This window comes from Hemicordylus capensis, chromosome 13 (genome assembly GCF_027244095.1).
Source record: "Hemicordylus capensis ecotype Gifberg chromosome 13, rHemCap1.1.pri, whole genome shotgun sequence".
NCBI lineage: Eukaryota > Metazoa > Chordata > Lepidosauria > Squamata > Cordylidae > Hemicordylus > Hemicordylus capensis.
The window spans coordinates 23,494,092-23,517,588 of NC_069669.1; positions in this window are offsets into that span (position 1 = coordinate 23,494,092).

Consider the following 23,497-nt stretch of genomic DNA (forward strand, 5'->3'; position numbering starts at 1 on the left):
CAGGCCCGTGGTCCATCGAGCGCAGTACTCCTACACGGGCTGGCAGCAGCTCTCCAAAGTTTCAGGCAGGCGTCTTTCCCAGCCCGACCTGGCGATGCTGCCAGGGAGTGAAACTGGCGCCTGCAACTGGCACCTGCAGAGCTGATGCTCTGGCTCTGAGCTACAGCCTGAAATGAATGGCAGGAAATGCCCCCGGAAAGGCACCGGCTCCTCCCCAATGGCTATAGGGAATTCCACGCATTCCCCGGCCATTTGGTCCTTCTGGTCCACCAGGGGCGAACAACTCAAACGCCCCAGTGGGCCAGAATGAACCCTAACTTGATGTGTGGGGGCCAAGGTCAATTCTCAGCACATCCATCACTGCATTAAAATTAATTATTAAGAATATGAGAGTGAGGAGCGGAGGGTGGGAGTCAGTGGGGCAGGCCCAGAGCTCTCCAGGGCTCTTGCTGTCACTGCAGAACCCTCCTCCCTGTGTTGGGGGCCAACACAGCAGTCCTCGTGGGCCAGACCCCCCCCCCCGCAGGCCTGGTCCACACGGAGACTGGCTGTGGCTCTCCACGGTTCCCAGCAGGAGTCCTTCCTGGCCCTGCCTCCGGGAGATGCTGCCGGGGAGTGAAACAGGGACCTTCTGCCTGCCAAGCAGAGGCTCCGCCACCAAAGTGTGACCTCCTCGTGCCCAGAGAGATGCTCTCACGTTGAGCTTCATCCTCCTGCCCAGAACGGGGATTTCCGAAGCTCCAGTTGGCACAAACTGCAGAAGGAAGAGTGCGCACCGGAGCTCACAGGTGGGAGCAAATCGTAACCCCGAGCACCTCTCCTCGCCAGGGGCTTCCGACTGCCCCCTCCCTGCAGCTGCTCTCCTCCAACCAGACCTCTTGCCCGACCCCTGGGATGACCCCCCCCCAAAAAGAAAGAGCCTGCAGAGATGCCTCGGCCCACTTCCGTCCCGGGAGGGAGGGGCTGCTGCGCCGGCCTTCCTCTCCCGGCGGTTCTCGATGGAGTCCGGATCCCGATGGCTGTCCACAGGCGGAGCGCTTCCGAGGACTGCCAGCGGGCATCCCTCACGGCAAGACTGTTGTGGCGGGCAGATTGGCAGGCCTGGGCTTTCGCTCCCCCCCCGCCCATGATTTCTGTTCTAGAAAATACGGATGGGATCCTCTTGTCCTCCCTGCCAGTCCGTTATCCTGTAAGGCAGGGGTGGCTGGTTGGCAACATTATAAATTATATTAGGGGTGGGGGGGGGGGAGAGAGAAGGGACACGGACCATAAATCAGGTAAAGGGAATTTATTATGCTTCTCAACACGATAATCTGTTTTCCCATAATTGCTGCCATAGCAACACCATCAGCGGGTTAGCCGACCCGATTCAGGGACATTTGGGGGAGACTGGAGACGAGATGAGTGGCGGCGCGTGGGGGGCAGGCAGTGGCCTGTGTCGGGACAAACAGAAGGCAAGCTGTTCCGCGTCCCGCTGAGCCCGGCACGGCCGCAGACCCCCCCCCGGCTCCCTTTCGCCCTCCCCCGTTAACCCCTCGGCTGCCGGCACGGAGGCAGGCAAGCGGGAGAAGAGCGCCGCCCTCCGCTCGCTGGCAGGCCCTTTCAGCAGCCGTGGACTGGGCCCTGCTGCCGCTCGAGGGGCAGCAGAGAGGCCCCTTTCAAAGGGGCGGAGGGGAGGAGGGGAGCGCCGGGCCTTCTCCACCCCCAGCACAGCAGCCCTCCAGCAGCCCTCATGGCTGGAGTCGACCCTGCATTACTTTTCAGGCCGTGAGCCTTTGGGGGACACGGAGCCCCTTCTTGCTGCTGCCCTTTCCCCTGTCAACTGCTCTGCGCGAATGGTGTGTGGGGAAGCAGCAGGCAGCCGCAATGGTGGTGGTGGTGGTGGTGGTGGAGAGGACCCAAGCCGAGGAGGAGCGCGGGCGGTCTGGTAGCAAGGCCCCCCCCCCGGTGCCATCCCTGGCAGGGCTGGGGGAGACTCTTGCCTGCAACCCAGCGGGGGCTGCTGCTGCTGCCGGCCAGTGCAGACAACCCTGCGCGAGATGGACGCAGAGGCGTAACTATAGGGGGGGCAGGGGGGGCACGTGCCCCGGGCGCCATCTTTTCTGGTCACGTGGGGGGCGCCGCCATGACCATTTTTTTTATTTTTTTAAAAATTTTTGTTAATACAAATGTTTCCTGCTCAGTGCAGCAGTGATGCAGCAGTCAAGGGAGCACATCAGTGCCCCCTTCCCCACGAGCGGTCCCTTCTGCACTGCCTGCGCCCCCCCCCATTGCTTTGCTGGCGCCTGGCAGCCATTCAGTGGCCTGGCTTGGCGGCGGCGGCGGGCGCTTGTGAGGAAAAACCTAAGTATAATGTGGTATGTTGGGGGGGGCGGGGGGCACATGGGGGGGCGCCATTTCAGTGCTTGCCCTGGGCGCCATTTTCCCTAGTTACGCCTCTGGATGGACGGTCTCGGGATCCGGCAGCTTGGAAGAGCCGAAGCCGGGAGGCAACGGCTGACGCGCAGCCCTACGAGACGGCAACCGAGGCACGTTGAGAAAAGGAAGCGCCAAACACGTGCACAGCTCCTGTTGCCCAAGTCTTGCATTTTCGCAAACCGCAGCCACAAACACACCACATCCCTAGGCCGACATAGCAGGGCACAGCAGCTCAGCTGAGGTCTCCAGCTGGGTCCCATTTTCTAGCAGCCATTTTTACCCTCCAGTACTAGGGATGCTTCCCCCAACACACACACACACACACACACACACACACACTCCATTCTCCGTTGCAAATCTGACAGTTATTCTGTTTCTAATGGAAACGGAAAGATTAATAGAGGCTCAGGTAAACTCAGCAGGGAAATGACATTTTCATTAGTGATTTACTGGGTGTGAAATGTATACCATGGTGAACTATTCATGAACAGCGTGCTTTTTGCCTCTCTCCATAAATATCCTCCTCGCTAATTAATCGTGAGGTGCAGGTTGGATCGAACATCCCCAGTCAAAACGGCTGTGGCATTCAGGGGAGAATTCGGCAGCATTCTGAAATAGTTACCAGGCGGGAGAAGCAAAGACCAGCCCTGGAACCGGAACAGGCTCCATATTTCTCTGGGTGGGGAGATTTTGCATGACCCTTCTTGGTTGGGAGCAGGCTTTATTTATTTATTTAATATATTTATTAGATTTATAAACTGCCTGATATGAAAGGTCTCTAGGCAGTTTACAGAAAGCTCAGAAAATTTAAAACCACCCACAGTTAAAAAAGTTAAAAGCAATTAAAACAATTCAAAACAAAAGAAATGTAAGTATTTAGCTAAAAGCCTGGAGAAACAAGAGTGTCTTAGGAGCTGTGTGATGAGGAAGCTCTTATTCTGACGTGCCCCAAAGTCTTGGGGTGGCTCTAGAGAAAGCCATTTTGCTGCCATTTTGATAAATAGGTCTGGTTCATGGAATGGTTCAAGTCTAGGTTTGAACTCGGTAATCAACATCAGAGTGATTGTGTGAACCCAAGCCAAGGTCTTGTGTCCCAGATGAATCTGAGATTCCTGCCTTGGTGTCATTTCACACACACAAGCTGATGTTGGTTGCCAGCTGCAAACCTAGATTCAAGCAACCATGTGAACCAAACCATAGAAGGTAAGACAGAGGCCCTTATTTCTGACTGGCCTGTGACTAGCCTTGGGCAGGGGGTGGGGTGGCTTTTTGTCATCCTTAAGCATATCTTTTCACTCAATATTCGGGGATTAACCATGCAGTTCTTCTATTACAGGAAGAAAACTGTTGCTACTCCTTCAGGTAACTTCCAATATCATTCCCATTCCCCATAATGTCCGAACCCCAAATATCATGCTGTAAGTGAGAAAGGCTGACAGCCAGACTAAGCTACACATGAGTATTTCCCCTAAAATGGATTAGTCCCATTCGTTTCAACAAGACTACTCATGAGTAGCGTAGTCTGCCTTATATCGAGTCTGGTCATTGGCTCATCTCGTTCGTTGCTGACGAAGAATGTTCAGCAATGACACAAACATCACTCAGATTTAGGGATCAGATGTACAGACAACATACTCTCGAACTTAATAGCGTGTTAAATGATTACAGAGAAATGAGTGCAGAGAAGCCAACAAAGCGGCAGCAGAAGCTAATTCAGATCGCAAATGAGTCAAAATGAGCAAATGTCCTTATAAAATTGATGGCGCAAAATATATGCTAGGACAAGCTGTCCACTTCCCTGGGCCAGAGAGCAAGGGAAATATGCTTCCCCCCCCCCGTGGTAATTCAACTTCTTAACACTCATTGGAAGAGCTCAGAGCAGGATAGAGATGCAGGAGGAGAGACCGCAGAGGGGGACATTTAAGAACATAAAAGCATCAGAACAGCCCTGCTGCTGGAGCAGGCCCTGCAAGGAGGCCTATCTAGTCAGGCATCCTGTTCCACAAAGGGGCCCACCAGATGCCTCCGAGGAGCCCACAGGCAAGAGGGGAGGGCCTGCCCCCTCTCCTGCCCTGGCTCCCCTGCCATTGGGATCGAGAGGCGTCCTGCCTCTGAGGCTGGAGGGGGCCCCTAGGGGTCATCTGGACCAGTCGCCCCGGAAAGACCTGCCTTTGCCGTCCATGGATTTGGGCTTGGCTCTAGCCACTGAGCATTGAGGATGCCGGCTTCAGCCATGTAGCAAACCAGGCAGAAAAGCCTCGTTGCTCCTGCAGACGTGGGGGATGTGCAGAGATGTGGTGGCTCGTGTGGTGGCCCCACCTCCTCAGGACCAGACTCAAGGGCTGCCCATATGATCCAAAGCCACAGGGTAGGACCCGCGTCCTCCTACATTCTCAGTTGTGTACGAGAGCAAAGAACGGAGGAGTGGGGTGGGGGTGATGGTGGGGTGAGACGGAAGGAGCTGGGGAGGGCAGCGGCGCCATCCGACACAGCTCTCGTCTCCCCCTCCCTGGCATTTTAGCAAGGAAGGAGGAAAGGCCACCCCACCCAGCTCCCCCCTCGCACACACACACACCCCGTGCCTCCCCCCCCGCAGCCGCCTAATAATTGTGTGCTCACCCCCCACTGTCGAAAATCAAGAGCACACACAGCTCCCAAAGCTGGATGGGGAACTTCTAGCTGTGCAATGCATGCCGTTCCCAAAACAACCACGTGCAGTTTCATAAGAAAGCATTTGTGCCGTTCCCAACTTCAAGTCATGCAAAAGTTGTGCTGTGTCAGATGCTGTCGAAAGTGACTGGTCATCGCCCTGAGCAAAGCCCAGCGAGTCGTCCAGACTCCCCAGGAAGCCCAGCCACTCTTCCGCCTGCCTGGGCCAAAGGGGCTCCTTCTCCCCACAGAGCAGGGCTGGACCGTGACAGTGCCAGGCTGAGAGGGCCCCAGGACTGGAGGGCCAAGCCGGGAGCCCCAGCCCAGCCGCCGCCGCCGCCGCCGCCGCCCTGTCACTCCTCCACACGCTGCTGCTGCTGCTGCTGCTGGCGGTGTCTGTCTGACGAGGCTGCTCCCTCCCTCTCACCGTGGCGGGGGGCTTTGCTCTTAGAGCTGGCCGCTACTTCTGCACAGAGGCATTTGTTCACCGCTTGCAGTTGCATAGACCGCCTGACTCCCAAGGCTCTGGGCAGTTCACAAAGGCAAACCCCATTTAGAAACTCGCTATGATAACTGGGAAGCGGTTGAAGTCGAGGTTTGTCTTCTTCGGTCAATGAGGTCTCTTTCTCCCCTTTGTTTCCCAACCAGTGTTGCCCAGCTTGAGACGGAGTCGCTCTCTCCCTCGGCTGGAGCTTCCTTGGCTTGTGTCTAGATCCAGCCCGACCATCGCAGAGTCTCCTTCAGTGACGATTCCTGCCCCGAACACCCGTTGGAGAGCCAGGGAGCCCGGCAGAGGAGCAAGAGCGGCCAGGCGGCCAGGCCCACCGCAGGGCCTCCTCGGGGGGCTGGTGCTCCTCGGAACTCCTCTAGCCAGCTCCACCGGCTGGGCCCAGAAGACTCATCTGCAAGAGCCGTCCCCCCGCCCAGCCCGCGGTGAGGCACATCATGCATTCATGACGGAGGCTGCTGAAAGTTGACTTGGGTGCTCACAACAGTCTATTTGCAGGGATTAAGTCTGTGCAGCCGCTTGCAGCCGCTCGTGCCTTATTATCAGCATTAATATGCAAGCTTGATGCTGCCGTCGACAGATCTGGAGGAGCTCTGAATGTCACTCCTGCAAACTGACACATTTGACGACTCGTCCTCCCACGCAACCCCTTGTTGCCTCTCCGATAACTGGCACCTTGGCACCGGTGCTGCCGTGACCTGGTAATTACCCCCCAACCCCACCCTCCACCTCACTTGCCTGCGGCTCAGTAATTGCTCCGGTATTTCCACATCAAGAACTCTCACAACATATCCATTACCCACCTAATTTTGAGAATGTCAGACTGTGGATTTGCATACAGAATGCTTAAAACAAATAGAGCCAGCAGAGTTAGGGCTCTGCTGGTGGGGGCGGGACAGCCCTGAGGCCAAACCCCAGAGCAAAATGGCTCCCGGGGCCAAGTCCCACACAGCTAGATCTCCGCACCCGTCACCCCTTGGAGTCATCCGTGCCTTCCCTGAAGCACCCGGTCTGAGTGGGCATTCCTCTGTGCATGAGCAGAGGGAGGTCACCACCAGGCCCTCAACTGGAGCGCTTCCTGTAAATGGCCAGTTCCTCCCTGTCCCCCTCGAGCATCAGGCATGTCAACGATTGCTGGGTTGGGATGCCAGCGATGACCCCCGTGCCATGGAGACAGCAGCTGGTCTGAATGAGAGCCCAGAAGGGGAATCCATCGCAGAAATGCTTGGCGAAAAGTTGCACTTCCGAGAGAGAAGCTCCACAACTAGCAACATTTTCCCACCGCCAAAGCTCTTCTGCGCAGCTGCCGGCTGTTGTGGAACAGAGCCTGCAAATTTCAGCAGCATCTGTTGGCAGCAGCAAGTAGAGGGCCAATTGTGGTTCGATCCATGCAGCACACCCAGCAAGGCCAAGGCAGCCGGGGGCATGTCTGCACCCTCCTCTTTCCCAGGACATATCCTGGGAACAGCTGCCACCATTTGCGCTGCTGAGCTGAGTCCCCGGTGGACCTGCAGGCTCAGTTAGGGAGACGGCATCATCACGCTGCCTCCAATTTGTTGGCCAGTCACAAATGGTGGCTTTTCAGGAGTGGGGCCATAGCTCAGTGGCGGCCCACCTGTTTCCCATGCAGAGGGTTGCAGGTTCCGTTCCTGGCAGCACCTCCTATGAGGATAGGATAGAGCATCCAGGGTAGAGTGTCTGCTTTGCATGCAGAAAACCCCGGATTCAGTCTTGGGAGGAGGGGTTGGGAGGGCTCTCTGAAACCTTAGACTAGAGTTCAGGTGAGAGGCCTGGCTGGGGCAGGCAATACTGCGTCTGGGGAGGCCATACTGAGCTAGACGCGCCAAAGGTCTGCCTTGATACAAGGCAGCTTCCTCCGTTTCCAGGTCTTGGGGGTGGGGCTGGAGCTCAGTGGGGTGGCATCTGCTTTCATGCCAAAAACCTTGGGTTCTCCAGTCCTGGGCATCTGGGAAAGACTCCTGCCTGAAACTGACGCAGGCGCCCCTGTGCAGTTGGGAAGCGATGCCAGGCCAGATGGCAGGCCTCGGCATCGCTCTGTACTTGGCGATCCGCCGCCTCTCGCCACCGCCGCGCTGCGCGCTCACTCCCCACAAGCCATCCCAGGGGGCACACAACGACTCCGTTGGGCCGCCCGCCGGCCAGGGTGCAGGTAGTGGCGGCGCCGCGAGCTGGCGGGCGTGCGGCTGTAAAAAATAAATAATTTTTTCCCCAGGGATCGGGGGGTTCATGGCACTTTTTGGCGCCCCCCACGTGACCCACCAAAGTGGCACCCAGGACACATGCCCTGCCTGCCCCCCCTATAGTTACGTGTCTGGCTAGGCTGACCAAGGGTCTGACTCAGTAAAAGGCAGCTTCCTATATTCCCTAAGATCTTTCCTGGCTCTGTACTTGAGATCTTTTTAGGAGAGGAAAGCTGGTCTTGTGGTAGCAAGCATGACTTGTCCCTTTAGCTAAGCAGGGTCCGCCCTGGTTGCATATGAAAGGGAGACTAGGAGTGTGAGCACTGGAAGATATTCCCCTTGGGATGGAGCCGCTCTGGGAAGAGCATCTAGGTTCCCAGTTCCCTCCCTGGCAGCATCTCCAACGAGGTAGGGCTGGGAGAGACTCATCCTGCCTGCAACCTTGGAAAAGCTGGCCGCTGCCAGTCTGGGTAGGCAATCCTGAGCTAGATAGACCAATGGCCTGACTCAGTGGATGGCAGCTTCCTCTGTTCCTGTGTCCCTAAGACCAATGGTCTGACAGCGTACAAGGCTGCTTCCTATGAAATAAAGACAAGTGGAACCCCTCTGACTAGCAGATGCCAGGACGACGTGTAATGGTGAGGCTGTTGGCTTCATGTCCCGTGCGGCTGCTTTGTGAAAGCACCTCTCTGGCCTTTGTGGATAACAGGACACTGACCTGGGTGAACCTTCTGCTTGATCTAGCAGGGTTTTTCTTACATTCAAGTAGCAGAGTGAAAATAAACACAGTCACTTAATTATGACTTTGCCATGGCAATATATCATTGACAAGCTATTTATTTACTTTTGATTAGATGTTTCTTTAAAAATGATTAGTGACTGGTTTAAAACTAGCAATTAGCGTTAATGATATAATATGTCATCTTAAAAAACATTTGGAAAGTGGCTTCGTTTGTGGTCAAGGTTTAGGACCCATCAGATGGCTCTCGCTCTGCTGGGTTTCAGGCCACCACTTGGACGCTTCTCTGCTGTCCATCCTTGGTCCCAGCATCAAGGCTAGGATGGCCAGACGTGCACCCCTAGAGACGTCTTTCTCTTTTTCCAGTGGGGGCCGGCACTGGGGCAAAATACCTTCAGAGTGCAAGTCACCTCCCAGATTGACCGCTGCATGGCCCTGCACTTGCCTCCATGCTTCTGGGGGGGGGGCGCCTTGAAGAGAGATGGGAGCTATTTCTCAGGAGCTCTTGGAGGAAAGCCCTGGGAAGGGCTCCCATTCCAAGATGGTGCAGGGGCTCAAGAGAAGGCTCTGTTTCCCACTACTACAATGAATAGGTATGACTATGAATATGTATATATTACATAGAGACTGAATAATGCATAAATGTGGACCCCTGTCCCCATAGGCAGAATGGGGCGGCAGGCAGGGAACGTGCCCTAGGTGCCACTGAGGTGGGGGCACCATGCCAGTTCCTGCCACCCCCACCCCATTGCCCACCTGCCCAGCCCCAGGGCCCCTCAGCCACTTGCCTCCAGCTCCGGCTGATCGGCAAAGAGGCCTAGGATTGGCAAGGCCTGCAAACTGCAGAGCTCTTCTCCCCCCACCTCTCAGCTGATCAGCGGGTGGGCGGGGCTTCCAGAGAGGCCTCCGAGTAGGCCTCCCTGAAGCCTGAACTCAGCAGGCCAAGCAAGCCAGGAAGGAAGAAGCAGGCAGAGTTCTCTGCAGCAGCAGCAGCAGCCCCTCTGCCCAGACCATCCAGCACAGCTTTTGCCAGGTAGGCTGTGAATTCCTTTTTGTGCCCCCCACCCCTATAGGAATCTGCTTGCCATAGGGCTTTGATATGGGGGGTGGGGCGAGACTGAGAAGTCTCTGAATATTTAATTTAAAACAGATTGAAAAATGTGCTGGCTTTAAAAACAAAAACTATCTAAAAAGGCCTATAAGTGGCTTGTTTCAGGGCAGAAAATTACAAAAACTTCTGGAACAAGTATATTTTATTTATTTTCATGCATTCATTCATAAATGCACTTATGTTCAAGTTGTTTTGCAACCCAGAAGGTCTGAGTGAGAACTGTGAAGCATGTGTTGTGCTTTTATTTTATTTTATTTTATTTTATTTTTCTTGTGTGTGAACTGCTCTCCAATAACTCGCAGGGACTTCAGGGTAAAGCTGACCAACATGTGAATGCAGCACCTCCATTCCAGAGGAGATTTGTGTTAAAGGGCTTTAAAAGCCTCGTGTGAAAAACCTCCTGGAACCAAACTTTACTGAATTTGTTCAGAATTCTGAGAAAACAAACATAGGCTCACCCTGCATGGTTGAAAATCTCCTTTGCTAATCTGCAGCAAGGGTCTTTGGGTGGTGAGCCTGAATCGTCCCCTTTGCTAAGCAGGGTCTGTCCAAGATGGGCTCCTGAAGTGGCTTGCCACTCAAAACTCACCCCAAACAAAACAAAACAAAACAAAGTTGCCCGATTCAGATGGGCATTTCCCCGCCCGCCCTGGAGATGCCAAGGGCTGCATTTCTGAAGACCTTCTGAAAGCAAAGTAGGGGTTCTTCCATGGAGCTGTGGCCCGATCTCCCATTCGAAACAGAACTCCAAGCTCCCTACAAGGAGAGAGTTGAAGAGGAGGCTGCCTCCTACTGAGCCAGACCCTTGGTCCAGCTGGCTCAGGACTGCCTACACTGACTGGCAGCGGCTATCCAAGGTTGCAGGCAGGAGTCTTCTTCTTTCCCAGCCCAACCCGGAGATGCTGCTGCTGTTGCTGCCGCTGCCAGGCCCCTTCTGCCTGCAGAGCAGCTGCTCTAACCACTGAGCGATGGTCCTTCCTAATTCAGGGGCATAGCTATCATTGAGCAGATGGGTTCAAAGAACCTGCCCCCCCCGATCCACCCCTCCCTATTTTCTTCATTATCTCCGGCCCCCCTCTCCTCCCCTAGCAGCGCCCTGCTTCCTATGCTGAGGTCTGTCCTGTTCTTCACAGGTAAGGTCAAGGTGGACGGGGTCAATGCGAGCCGCTCTCTCTGCCCCAGTGCCGAGAGGGGCTGTCATCTCACGCCTGCTGCAGCTGCCCGTGATGGCTGCAAGATTCAGCTGGCCACTGGCTTCCCGCAGTCTGGTCCTTCCTACCTGCAGACTAGCTACGGGTGTGATTAATGACCCAGCAGCTCTTTAAATGTTCCCAGGCCGAGCTCGAGTCCATGGAGATAAAGAAAAACCCGTTTCTGTCAAGGAGCCTCACTGGAGAACTGCCCAGAGCCAGCCGGCCTCTCCTCAACAGCGGCGACCTGGATGGCCCGGATAAGAAGGACAAGCCTCCGAGGACCTCAGGGCTCAGCCGGGTGCCTCTGATGCCGGCAGTCGGGCGGGTGCTCTCGGCTCCATCCCAGTCATGTCCTTGGCTGGCTGCATGCAACAGACTCCGAGCCAGGGCTCTCCGGGGGGGGGCAGGGGCAGGGGCGGCACACGCTTGGGCTACCAAGCGGGAGGAGAGCTGGTCTTCTGGTAGCCAGCTTGGTGACTGATTCCTGTTACTAAGCAGGGCTCCCCTTGCTTTGCATTTGGATGGGCGACCACGTGAGCACCATCACTGTCAGATGTCCCCCGGGATGGGGCTGTAGCTCAGAGAGAGCACGTCTGCTCCCATGAAGCCAGTCCCAGCTTCCCTCCCTGGCAGCAGGACCCGCCCCCCCCCCCCGATGTAGATGCCTCACTCCTAGCCCTCGTGCCGCCAGGACTGGTTGAGGAATGCCCCCCACAATAAAAACCTGCCCAGGGTTGCTCACTGGGGACCCTCCTTCAAATCTCTCCCCTGCCCAGACGGTTGAGATCGGAAAGGAAGGACCACAGGCGGGAGTCAGCAGCCAATCTGCTGGGAAGCCCCAAATGGGGCCACGAGCCCCAAGCCTGGCCCCACGGCACCTGGGCCTGACACGGAGGAGCTGCAGGACGGAGTGGGCTTGGAGGGGCCTCTCCTCGCAGGGTCCCCTCCCTGGAGGGAGCAGAAGATGCACCGCTGCCCCACCTCCCATCAGCTATCCAGCTCCACCAGCCAGCCCTTGCAGACCAGGGAGGGCCGTCATGGGCTCTGCTTCAGAACTGGGGGACTCTCTGTGCAGCTCTGTGGCAGATGCACCCGGCCTGGCTTGGGCCCCTGGCTCTTCAGGAGTCCTCCTGGCTCCTGGTGGCCTCGACCTGCCTGGCTCCTGGTGGAGGGGTTCCTGGCTCCTCCTCCTCTTCCAGCGGTGAGTTCCACTCAGCGTGCTCCAGTGGTGTGCTCTCCAGCTCTTGACCTGTGGGTGGGTCTTCTTCCTGGCACAGCTGCCCCACTCAGATTCCACAAAGACAACCTGGCTCAGCACCCCACCCCAGCCCCATGATGGCCAGAAGAAGCCCCTGCTGTCCCCCGAGGGGGGGATGCCTGGAAAACAAGGCTGGTGAGGAGGGTGGGCAAGAAATGGCCCGAGGACCCTGCTGTCTGCAACCCTCCGTGTCCCCTGCTGCCCTGACCTCACTTCCTGCCTTGTGCTTCATCCAGGACACTGTTTCTCAACACCGCTAGTCCGCGGACTAGTGCCGGTCCACGAGGCATTGGGTCCTGGTCCGTGAGGCATCACTAATAAAAATCACACCCCCAAAAAACAATTTTGGACTGGCAGGGGCCCCCGGGAGCTCTCCGGATCCCATTTCCAGCTAGCCCTCACTGCTGGATAATGGCCATTTGGGCTGCCTGCCTGGACATGAGCTCTGGAGAGCTCGTCTGGGCTCTGTGGATCCACCGCTCTGTGCTTGATGTCACGTGCAAAGCGGGCAGGGCCCACGATCCACAGAGCCCAGACGAGCTCTCCAGAGCTCATGTCCAGGCAGGCAGCCCTCACTGCTGGATCATGTTCATTTCACTTTCTCAAAAGGGCCACCTGGAAATGAGTTCCAGAGAGTTCCTGGTGGCAGAGGCCCCCACCGGCCCAAAATTGGTTTTTTGGGGGGGGGGTCTGGGGGTGGGGTGAGCGGGGTGACCCCTTTACTAACTGCTGGTCTGGGAAACTGTGCAGGAAGCATGTAAAATGACCCTCCCTGGCAAAGACTCCCAAAACGGTGAGAGACACGAGCAAGAGGAGAGATGCAGGCCGTCAAAGGCACTTCTCCATCAGCTCTGTGCTGCCAGACCAAGAAGAAAGAGGCCCACCTCTGCACCCGGCATGCTTACAGTGACGTCTCTGTCTGCATCTGTATGGGGTTTTCGTTTGTCGTGTGGCGTGTTTGAGCAGCAGCCTAATGACAGCTGCCGATGTCATGTGAAAAGCGGGGAGCTCTTCTCTTCCATCTTTTACAGCAAATGCAAAGGTCGGAACGATCGATGCAAGCGACTGTCCATGTCCAGCATGACAAATTATATTTCCAGCTGATACACTGAAGGTTCTTTTAACAAGCTGTCTGCAGAGATTAAGGAGTACTTTTTCCAAAGGATCAAATGAATCTAGTTTCTAGTGTGATGTGTTGCCTCCACATTGTATCCTTGAAACATGTCCTAGAAGAAATCTGCAGTGAAACAATCTGGTAGCTTTTGTAGCGATCCCACTGAACATCACCCGAGCATGGCTTGAAAAACGAATACCGCAGGTCTGGGAAACTCGCCTGCAATGCAAGATGCGTATCATGACTCAAAGGTTCTTCTGCAGCCAGCAGATGATCACTTCCCCCTCCGCCTAACTTGGCTTTTGCGGACCCATGACTGCCCTTTGGGAACACACACACCTTTGAGCCTGGCTGGACGCTGCTCATGAGTACCAGACCCCTCATTATTGCTTGAACCCAGGAAACAAACCTGAAGTTCAAGGGGCCATTAATCCAGCATTGTGTAAAATGGTGCAAGGCATTCTCCTCCGTTGGATCTAATCTATGCTGGGATTCTGGAAATAGAACTGGGCCTGTTTTCTGGTCACCCCAGAGCATGATTTGGGACCTCTGAGGAACCCAGACAAGTCAGCCTCCTGTCCTCGCTAGCTCTCAGGGTCCACTCCCTTGAACAGGCTCTCCTGGCCCTCGACTGCTCCCTGTGGAATGTGTGCAGGAGTCGCCTCCAGTGGTTCCTTCACTGCAATGACAAAGGCAGAAGCTGAATCACTGTTGGCACTTGAAGTTGCTCATTGACTATAAAGGCAGTTCTGACTGTCAGTGGAAGGAAATGCTCCATGCAGGTGCTGCTGGATGCCCTCTGCTGCTCAAAGGGGGTGGGGGTGGGGAGCATCTCCAAACAGGTTTTAGTTGGGCTGAGCATTTGGTTCCTGCGCAGCTGGTGATGCTACTGGACACTGTAATGATCCAGATCGCATTACAAATCTGTTTGCTGCGTGACCAAGTGAGGGGCACACACCCGCCCTTTGCTCCCGCTCTGCAGGCCCCCAACTTAGCCAAAGACCCACTTTGTTCATTGAGACTTACTGGGTGGTGGTAATGTACGATTCTCTTTTGGTATTGTGGTATATAGTTGAATCCAAATAAGGCTTGTGCTAACAAGAGAGAAAGAACCAGGCGCTTGTTCACCTCCATCTCTGGGGTGTCATGGAAATGGCTAATGAAGAGGATTAACCATTAACCCTGAGTTCAGTTCTGCAACATACTGAGCAGCATGAAAAACAGTTAATTACTCTGGTTCACTTGCTGCTGCTTGAAGGCTGAAGCAATTTAGCATCTCGAAGGCTCAGGGCCTCCTTACGTTTTCACCAGAATAGTGACTTTTTTTTAATCTTGGCAGCAGGAACACAAAACTCAGAGTAAATACAGAGTTGGAACAGCACTGTCCACCATCTAGTAGATACTTTGAAGAGTTTGTTTGTGGATATGTTTGTACAAAATAAAGTCAAACCTTGCAATTTCCTACAGATACCAAAAACGGCATCAACAGCCCTGCCACTTAAATTGGCTGAATGCACTACTTTTTATACTGGAATGTGCTTAAATATTTAAATAAATATTTTAAGAAGAAATTCTGAATAATGCTATTCACTCCATAATCATGCAGAAGGTCCCAACCCTGAGGTCAGCACAGTGGGAAATGGCTCTCACATTGAAGCTGTGGGGTTTATCTTTGGGTTTGTTTGTTTGTTTTTTGGCAAAGTGCCCTCACTTCCATTTTGGGTGCTTCAGGGAGACCCCTACCCATTGGTAGGTGGGTGGCCACCAACGGGGTGGAATGATGTTAGGTGGGGGTGCAGCACCATTCCAAGGGGGAATACTGCATGCATGTGTGTATATGCTGATGTCGCAACCATCACCTTGAGGCATGGCAGGCTTGTCCACATGACTGTTTTGAGGTGGGTAGGAGGCTAGCCAAGATGTCATCCTGTATTCAGCTCTTGGGCACCACCTCAGCGTGGCTCCACAAATCCAGCACACACTCGAGCACAGCTGCTGGGCACTCCATTGCTGAACTTGGGCAGCTGCAAGCCCCTCCCCTCCATGGGAGATTCTCCAAGGGCCTGCATGCCTTCCCAGGATGCTTTGCACTGCCAGCAGCCCAGAAAAGCTTCATGATATCAGCTGCTGCCATCCTATTGGCCATGAAGGACCAGGAGGGAGATGCAATCCTGCCCAAGCGGCTCCAGCTTCAAGATCATAGAGAGTGTGTTGCAGGCTAGCCTGCCCATTGACGGTGGTCACTCTATGCACAGCTCTCTATGGTTTCCACGCAGGGGAGGGCATGCCGGGTGCCCATAGCCCAGGTGAGAACAGAGGGCAGGTTCTCATGATTAAAGGATCAGGGTAGGCAGGCTCTCCTCTCCAACGCCATCACCTAAAAGCTGGATAAAAGAGCTGGGTAGCCCTGCTGGAAGCAACCTGGGCTGAGGGGGAAAGAGCAGGAGCCAATGAGGCAAATCTGGGCAAACCAGTTCCTACCCTGATTTCAATGATCAAGTGAACCAGCCTAGTAGATTGCAGCAAAGCACACAAAAGGGGTCCAGCCATTTTGGCCTCCGTGATTGATTGATTGGTTGGTTGGTTGATTGGTTGATTAAGTGCTGTCAAGTCAGTGTTGACTCTTAGCGACCACAGAGAGAGATTCTCTCCAGGATGATCTGTCTTCAGCTTGGCCTTTGAGGTCTCTCAGTGGCATTCATTGCTGTTGTGATCAAGTCCATCCACCTTGCTGCTGGTCGTCCTCTTCTTCTCTTTCCTTCAACTCTCTCCAGCATGATGGACTTTTTCAAGGGAGCTGTGTCCAAAGTAGGATAGTTTGAGCCTGGTCATTTGTGCCTCAAGTGAAAATTCTGGATGGATTTGTTCTAGGATCCATTCCTTTGTTTTCCTGGCTGTCCATGGTCTCCTCAAAAGTCTTCTCCAGCACCAAAGTTCAAAAGCGGCAATGCTTTTTCTATCTTTCTTCTTCAAAGTCCAGCTTTCACATCCATAGAGTGTCACAGGGAAAAACCATTGTCTGAACAATTCTAACCTTTGTAGGTGGAGACATGTCACAGCATTTAAATATCCTTTTCAAGGCCTTCATTGCAACCCTACCAAGTGCTAGTCTGTGGTCTGTTTCTTGACTGCTGGATCCTTTGCCCATAGCTTTGGCTGAAATGTCTTGTTTGAAAACATGGAGACTGGCCCTTGTTGGGAAGGTGTCTCTAAGGCATCCTTTGAAAAATGCAGCTTTCTCTTTGTTTTAGCCTCTGTTTCCCTCACTTTCCTCCTGAGTTCTCAGGAGATCTAATGCATTAGCTCATACAATATTTATCAAATCATTTTCAGGTAGAGGAAGGCAGTGAAAACAATCCAGTCCCAGTTGTTGGGGGGAAGAGTGGACTCCCCTGCAGGCTTGGAAGTCTTAACTTTTTCTAAAAAGTAGGAACAACTTGCCTATAGTCAGCTTGCAGGCTCACGTCGGTATGTCTGCTGTCGGTGCGGATGGTGAGTTGGTTGGCTTTGGCTTTTGTGAGAAAGCTCTTTCAAGCTGCCAACCATGTTTTGGCCCTTGAATAATGCATCCTGTGAGGAGATTCCCCGCTATAATTCTGTGCAGTTGATAGACGGGGTCCATTTTCCATCCAACTAATCTGTTCATAAAAAGCGACACCCTTGCTCAGAAGAACAGCATCACCTGCTGAGATGTCCTTGCGGTCCTTTAGAGAGCCCCGATCCTTCCTCAGATCCTAGGAAGCTGCCTGCTACTACGTGAGGCCACTGGCCCATCTAGATCAGTCTTGTCTACACTGACTGGCAGCGGCTTTCCGAAGTTTCAGGTGGGAGTCTTAGTTCCCAGCCCTACCTGGAGATGACGGGGACTGAACCAGGGACAGAACAGATTGTCTGCCAGTGAGCTAGGAATGAGCCCTGGTTAATCTATGCAGCTGCCTTTTATTGAGTCATGCAACAGATACATCTAGCTTAGTCTTGTCTGCTCTGACTGGCAGTGGCTCTCCCGGGTTCCAGGCAGGAGGCTCTCCCAGCCCTACCTGGAGATGCTGCCGCCAGGGAGGGAACCAGGGACCTTCTGTATGCCAAGCAGAGATGCTCTGTGGCTGAGCAACGGCCTCATCCCCTAAGGGGAAGCTCTTTTCGCAGGCAGTAAGCTTGTCCCATTAATTCCAATAAGACTGCTTATGAGTCGTTTCGTGTGGATGTGAGCAAGTGACTGGAGTAGCCTGTCCTGAACGATAACCCTTGGATCTGTCCATCTGTCCACCTCTCTCTCTCTCTCACACACACACACACACACACACACACACACACACACACACACACACACACACACACAGTTATGAGGCAGCTGCAGTTGCTGGCTTCTATCCTGAGTAAGTTGTTCATAGTCATTTCAGTTCATCGAAGGTCATGGGACAAGTTTACTTACTCTTGAGTCATATAGTCTGAATGGAAGCCAGTGACTGGAGAAGTCGGTCTCCTAACTGTAACATTGAAATGTGTGCGTGCCACACAGACACACACACTTGGGGTAGGCATTTGTGACAGGTGCTTGTTAAAAAAACGTTGGCAACCTGCTGCTTTAGTTGATGACCTCATGGTGGCAGGAAAGAGACCTCACTGCTCCTGGGGTGGGGCAGACGGCAGAGGCTCAGCTCGGGGTGTGCACAAAACCGGTATGCCTGGTTCAGTTCAAGTGTGAACCAGACTTGAACACAACCAGGCATGTTCAGTTTTGTCCCCCACCGAGCAGACCCCCCACCCCCACCCCTGGCTTGCCTCAAATTCAAGATGGTCTGGGGGTTCTAACATTTTTCTTTTTTTAAAAAATTCATTTTTTAAGAGCTCACTGCCTCCGGGGAACACTGCCACAGCCATAGGGGGTGTGTGTCTTCAACAGTCCCCCCCCCGGTCTCAAAACAGCCCTGGTGGTGGCCATTTTGGAGGTCACTGTGCATGCACACCGGCCATCTGCGGAGAGGACCAGAATGGGCTGAGAAACCACCCAAACGGGGCCATTTTAAGCCAGGGGGTGGAAGGCCAGCAGGCGGATAGGGAGCTGCCAGAAGACCACCCCCCATCATGGCCACGGCAGCACCCCTCCCTGTTGTAGACCAGGCCTGATTTATACACCAAATATGCTCATTAGCTAGTATATCTATTATACACACGTTAGACTCCCTGGGCTGGCTGTGGGGTTTCAGCTCAACCTTGAGCTGGATGTTGGACGAGCTCAAGACCGAGCCGGTTTGCACCTCCCTAAGTTCACCCCCATTGGGGAGGGTCTCATTTCAGGGACTGCGAGGGAGAGAGAAGTCCAAGTTGTGCTTGGCAATTTTAGAAACCACGTTGAGGAGCAGATGATCATGGCAGAAGCAGCGGGCTCTGAATCTAATCAGTAAGGAAATCACTGGCACAAGAAACAAGTACCTAATACCACCCCAAACCCCAGATTCCAGCATCCCATTCAGTTCTGTCCCCAGCAAACAAAGCACCATAAATTTAGAGATGATCTACATTTATCAGAGAGCACCCTGAGAGATGATCCTGCCCGTAAAATGAAAGAAAGCTGAAGCTTTCTTGGACAATGGAATTGCTTCCCCCCCCCCTTTAAACTCCCTGCCTTCATCTGAATGATTGATTGATTGATGGAAAGAAGTGGTTATTCTTCTATTAGCTTCTGAAAAGGCATAATAAATTCTACATACTGTAGAGAGACTGAATTTTTAGTTCAGAAAGAAAATGATCATCCCGCCACCTCATTTCCCTCATTTCTCTTACACCATTTCCAGTCTATACACAACTGAATGTCTTCAGCTTGGCTGAGTAACAAAGGTTACAACTGAAAAGTTTCCCTAGAGTTTGCAAAATTTCTCCAGCTACAGCAGAAAACATAATTTTCATTTACAGCCAGTTCTCTGTAAAATCATAAAGACAGCCAAGTCCCACTGGCAACTAACCTCCTTAAAAATAGTTTTGTGGGCTTGACATTATAAAGAAAAATTCCAAGATTTGCGGAGATGAAAACCTCTTCTGATAATCCTACATACATTTCTCTTTTATAAGCAACTGCAGAGCTTTATTGATTGGTCATTGGCCAACATTTCACTTCTTCTTTTCTTAATGTATCCTATTTCATAGCTTGAATTTAAACCGGCCTCTGTGGATTTAACTCTAGAGAAAAACATTGCAAAGGAAGGAAGGAAGAGAGAGAGAAAGGGAGGGAGGGAGGGAGGGAGGAAGAGAGAAAGAGAGAGAGAGGAAGGAAGGAAGGAAAGAAGGAAGGAAGAAGGAAGGAAGAGAATGGCGAGAGGTCAGAACAAGAAATGAGATCGCAGGAGGAAGGGTGAGGTTTAAAAACCTGTGTTTTTAGCACTCCTCCTAACCTGAGTAGAAGCACGTCTGCCCCTTCCCAGCAAGAGGAAGCAGTTGCTCTCATCTCTAGAGCAACTAGTCCGGGGAAGCACAGAGCATTATTAAGGGAGTGGAGGCTGGACGATGCATGGAATCCTTGTCGCATACCTATCGCACAACCCAGTGCGGCAGGCCAAGAGAGGAGCACAGCCTCCATCAGTCTCTGTTTGAGGCATCTAGCATTTGTCCCTGAGAAACTGCTCCCTCCGTTTTGTCCTCGTTCGGCCTTGTGAATTTAGGGTCATGTATTCTATTGGGCAAGTGTGTGTTTCCTAATGTACTTTCAACCAGTAGACCAAACACCTCCCTTGCGTTTGAATCACTGCAAGGCAGGCTCTCACTGCAGAGTGAATGAATGCCTCACGTATTTCATGGACACAACGCTGGCAAGGGCGCCAAGTGTGAAACCGAGCATGGCCATTGGCAGAAGTGCAGCCGGCAGATACAGCGCCATGGATGACGAAGGTAGCACTCTGAAACACAAAGGGAGTCAGTGCCATCACTGCTACTACGGAATATGTATATATTGCTCTTCAACTAAAGTTCTCAAAGTGGTTTACAGAGAAAAATAAACCATAGATGAATAAGATGGCCCCCTGTCCCCAGAGAGCTTGCAACCTAAAAAGAAACAGAAGGCAGACACCAGCAACAGCCACTGGAGGGAGGCTGTGCTGGGGTTGGAGAGGGCCAGTTGCTCTCCCCCTGCTAAACACAAGAGAATTGCCACTTTTAAAAGGTGCCTCTCTGCCCAGTTAGCAGGGGACAGTGGGCACTGAGAGCAGTGGGGTTGCCTTCTGGATCGGATTCTGCTGCATAGCATGAGTATTAAAGGAACTGTGTGGCGCACCAAGGAAATGCTGGACTAACAAGCAGAAGGTTGCCGGTTCAAGTCCCCACTGGTACTATACCGGGCAGCAGCGATCTAGGAAGATGCTGAAAGGCATCATCATCTCACACTGCGAGGGAGGAGGCCATGGTCAACCCCTCCTGGATTCTGCCCCCAAACCCCACAGGGCTCTGTGGGTGCCAGGAGTCGAAATCGACTTGACGGCACACTTTACTTTACCAAGCAGAGCTTAGAGGCAGCCTGGTGCATCTCAGCGCTCACCAGAAGATAGTGCCGGTCATACAGGCAGGCAGGCAGGCCAGCCAAGCTCACACCAGAGGGCAGCTGGTGCCCTGGGCCAGGCAGAACAGAGCCAGGCAGGCCAAGGTCCAGCAGCCATTGAGCAGGGTACAGAGGGCTGAGCAGAGCAAAGTCAGGTGGGCTGAGGTCACCCTGGCATGCAGCAGGTCGAGAGGGCAAGGCCCCGGCAGAGCCACATGGCCCAAGGCCGCCCGAGAAACAGCAGGCAAGGCAAAGGCCGAATGTCGAAATCCATCAGGGCTGGGAAAGCAGAGGACAGGCTGCCAGGCACAGCTCCCCGGACCCATAGCTGCCCTCACAGAGGCCCCAAAGCAGGCTGCAGGCTTGAGCCCAGGTTGGGAGGGAGGGACCCTAACCCACAAGGACAAGATGCTGGGTGATGGAAGGGGCTTCACTCACCGGCTGCCTTGCAGCTGGCCCTGACCTAACCCAAGATCTGTAGCCAAGGTCAGAAGGGAGTGGCTGATCGCAGGTTATTTGGAGCAGGTAGGTCAGCGTGAACCGAGAGGAGTGAGCGTGGACCACACAGTCAAGCTCAGCTTATTGTAACCTAGACAGGCAGCCGGCACTCACACGGGGATGTTGGAGATGAACTTCCAGTGCATCCACCTTTTGCACCAACTGTCCCAGTGACCACGAGGGGCATTGGGAGTAGAGACAGTGAGTCGGGGTCTCCCTCTCTGTCCCTACTCTGTGACCCCTGAACTGACTCTGCAGCACTTCCTGTGCTGAGTCACAATCCTTCCTTCCTCCTAGAGAGCAGATGGAAACATCTCTCTCTCTCTCTCTCCTTACCTATCCACTATGTAGTCCTTTAGATTAGAGATAGGTCTTTCCTGTCTAAGTGTATTTAACCAATAAATGTTCAGTGTTTAGTCATACAAGGATCTCCATGTGTTTTCTCTAAATAGCTGCAATATCCAAACCATCCTCTGCTACCTACTCTGTAGCTGGAGTGTGTGCTCATTCCTTAGTACTCTGCTGTTTTACCTATTGTGGGTAAAAATCAACAACCTCTAACAGGGGATGGGCAGGGGGAGCGGGTGCTCCTGATGGCCATGGGCATCATCATATGACGGAGGTTTCCGGAGTCATCTGAACCAGCCTGTTGTTATAGCAATTGCCTTGATAGCCAGAAAAGGAAGTAAACAAAATGGCTGATGGCAGACGCAGTAATGGTCACGTATCCGTGTTCACTTTATTATCTCATTAGAAAATGATCGAGCTGAGGAAGCATCCGGAGAATCTCATTTGCTGGAAGACTCAAATTCTGCCTGATGGCAGACCCTGATCTCACGGCTGTCTTTTTGCCAACACGTGAATCACCCGTGTGCACCTCTGTTCAGCAAATTACCGGCTCATTTTCCCATCGGGTTCTCGTGCAAAGCCCTTTGCTCAGGAGATGAGAGGAAAATGACATTTACTTTCTCCCCATTGACAGTAGCTGTTAATGAGTTTGCCTGTATGGAGGCATTTTAGAAGAGCGTAGGAAACATCCTCCAGAAGATCTCTTGCATAGTTTTCCACACACAGTGTGTGCTTCTGCCATTTGCAATGCATTATCTGTTTCTGCAAATGACTGTTATTTTGTAATTTCTGTGTGGATGAGACCACAAGGAAGAGAGTGCAGAAAGGAGGCCAATTATTAGAAGATAATATTCCCCCAAAATATGATTCATATGCAGAGCCAACCCATCCATTAGGCACACCCAGCTGGTCACCCAGAGGAGGAACATTTATTACAGTGCCAGAATAGAGCACTGCCCATTAGGCTTCTGCTCCCTTTTGGATTGCACCCCTGAAGTACCACACAGTGGTATAAGGCTGTAGCATGCCATCCTGCTCCCTGGCTCCCCACAGAGCCTGCCTATCCTGCACCCCCAAACCCACAGTCTCCTTTGCACCTCAGCCCCAAGAAACAGCTACTCTCCTACACTGCCCTCCCTCTCCTGACGATAAATTTCCTGCCAGAGAATTCATGTCCAAAACTGGACACCAGATTCGGATGGGTTTGCATGACACACGGGCTGAAAGTGGGCACTCCTAGGTCCCAACATCTCCGGAGTGACAGGAATCTGAGATCCAGTGTGGTGTAGTAGTTAGAGTGTTGGACTAGGGCTGGGGAGACCAGAGCTCAGCCATGAAACTCACGGGGTGATGCTGGGCCAAGCACTTCACACACCTCACCGCCCTCACAGAGTTATTGGGAGAATGAATAGCAACCATGTAATTTCGGGCGGGCTATGGGGTGGAGACTGCCTTGGTCGGCCTGATGGATGATCTCCAATTGGCAATGGACAGAGGAAGTGTGACTCTGTTGGTCCTCTTGGATCTCTCGGCGGCTTTCGATACTATCGACCATAGTATCCTTCTGGAACATCTGAGGGGGTTGGGGATGGGAGGCACTGTTTTACAGTGGTTCCGCTCCTACCTCTCGGACAGATTCCAGATGGTGTCAATTGGAGATTGTTGCTCTTCAAAATCTGAGCTTAAGTATGGTGTTCCTCAAGGCTCCATTCTGACACCAATGCTTTTTAACATCTACATGAAACCACTGGGAGAGATCATCAGGGGATTTGGAGCTGGGTGTTACCAGTATGCTGATGACACCCAGATCTACTTCTCCATGTCAACTTCTTCAGGAGTTGGCATATCCTCCCTAAATGCCTGCCTGGAAGCAGTAATGGGCTGGATGAGGGAGAATAAACTGAAGCTGAATCCAGATAAGATGGAGGTACTTAT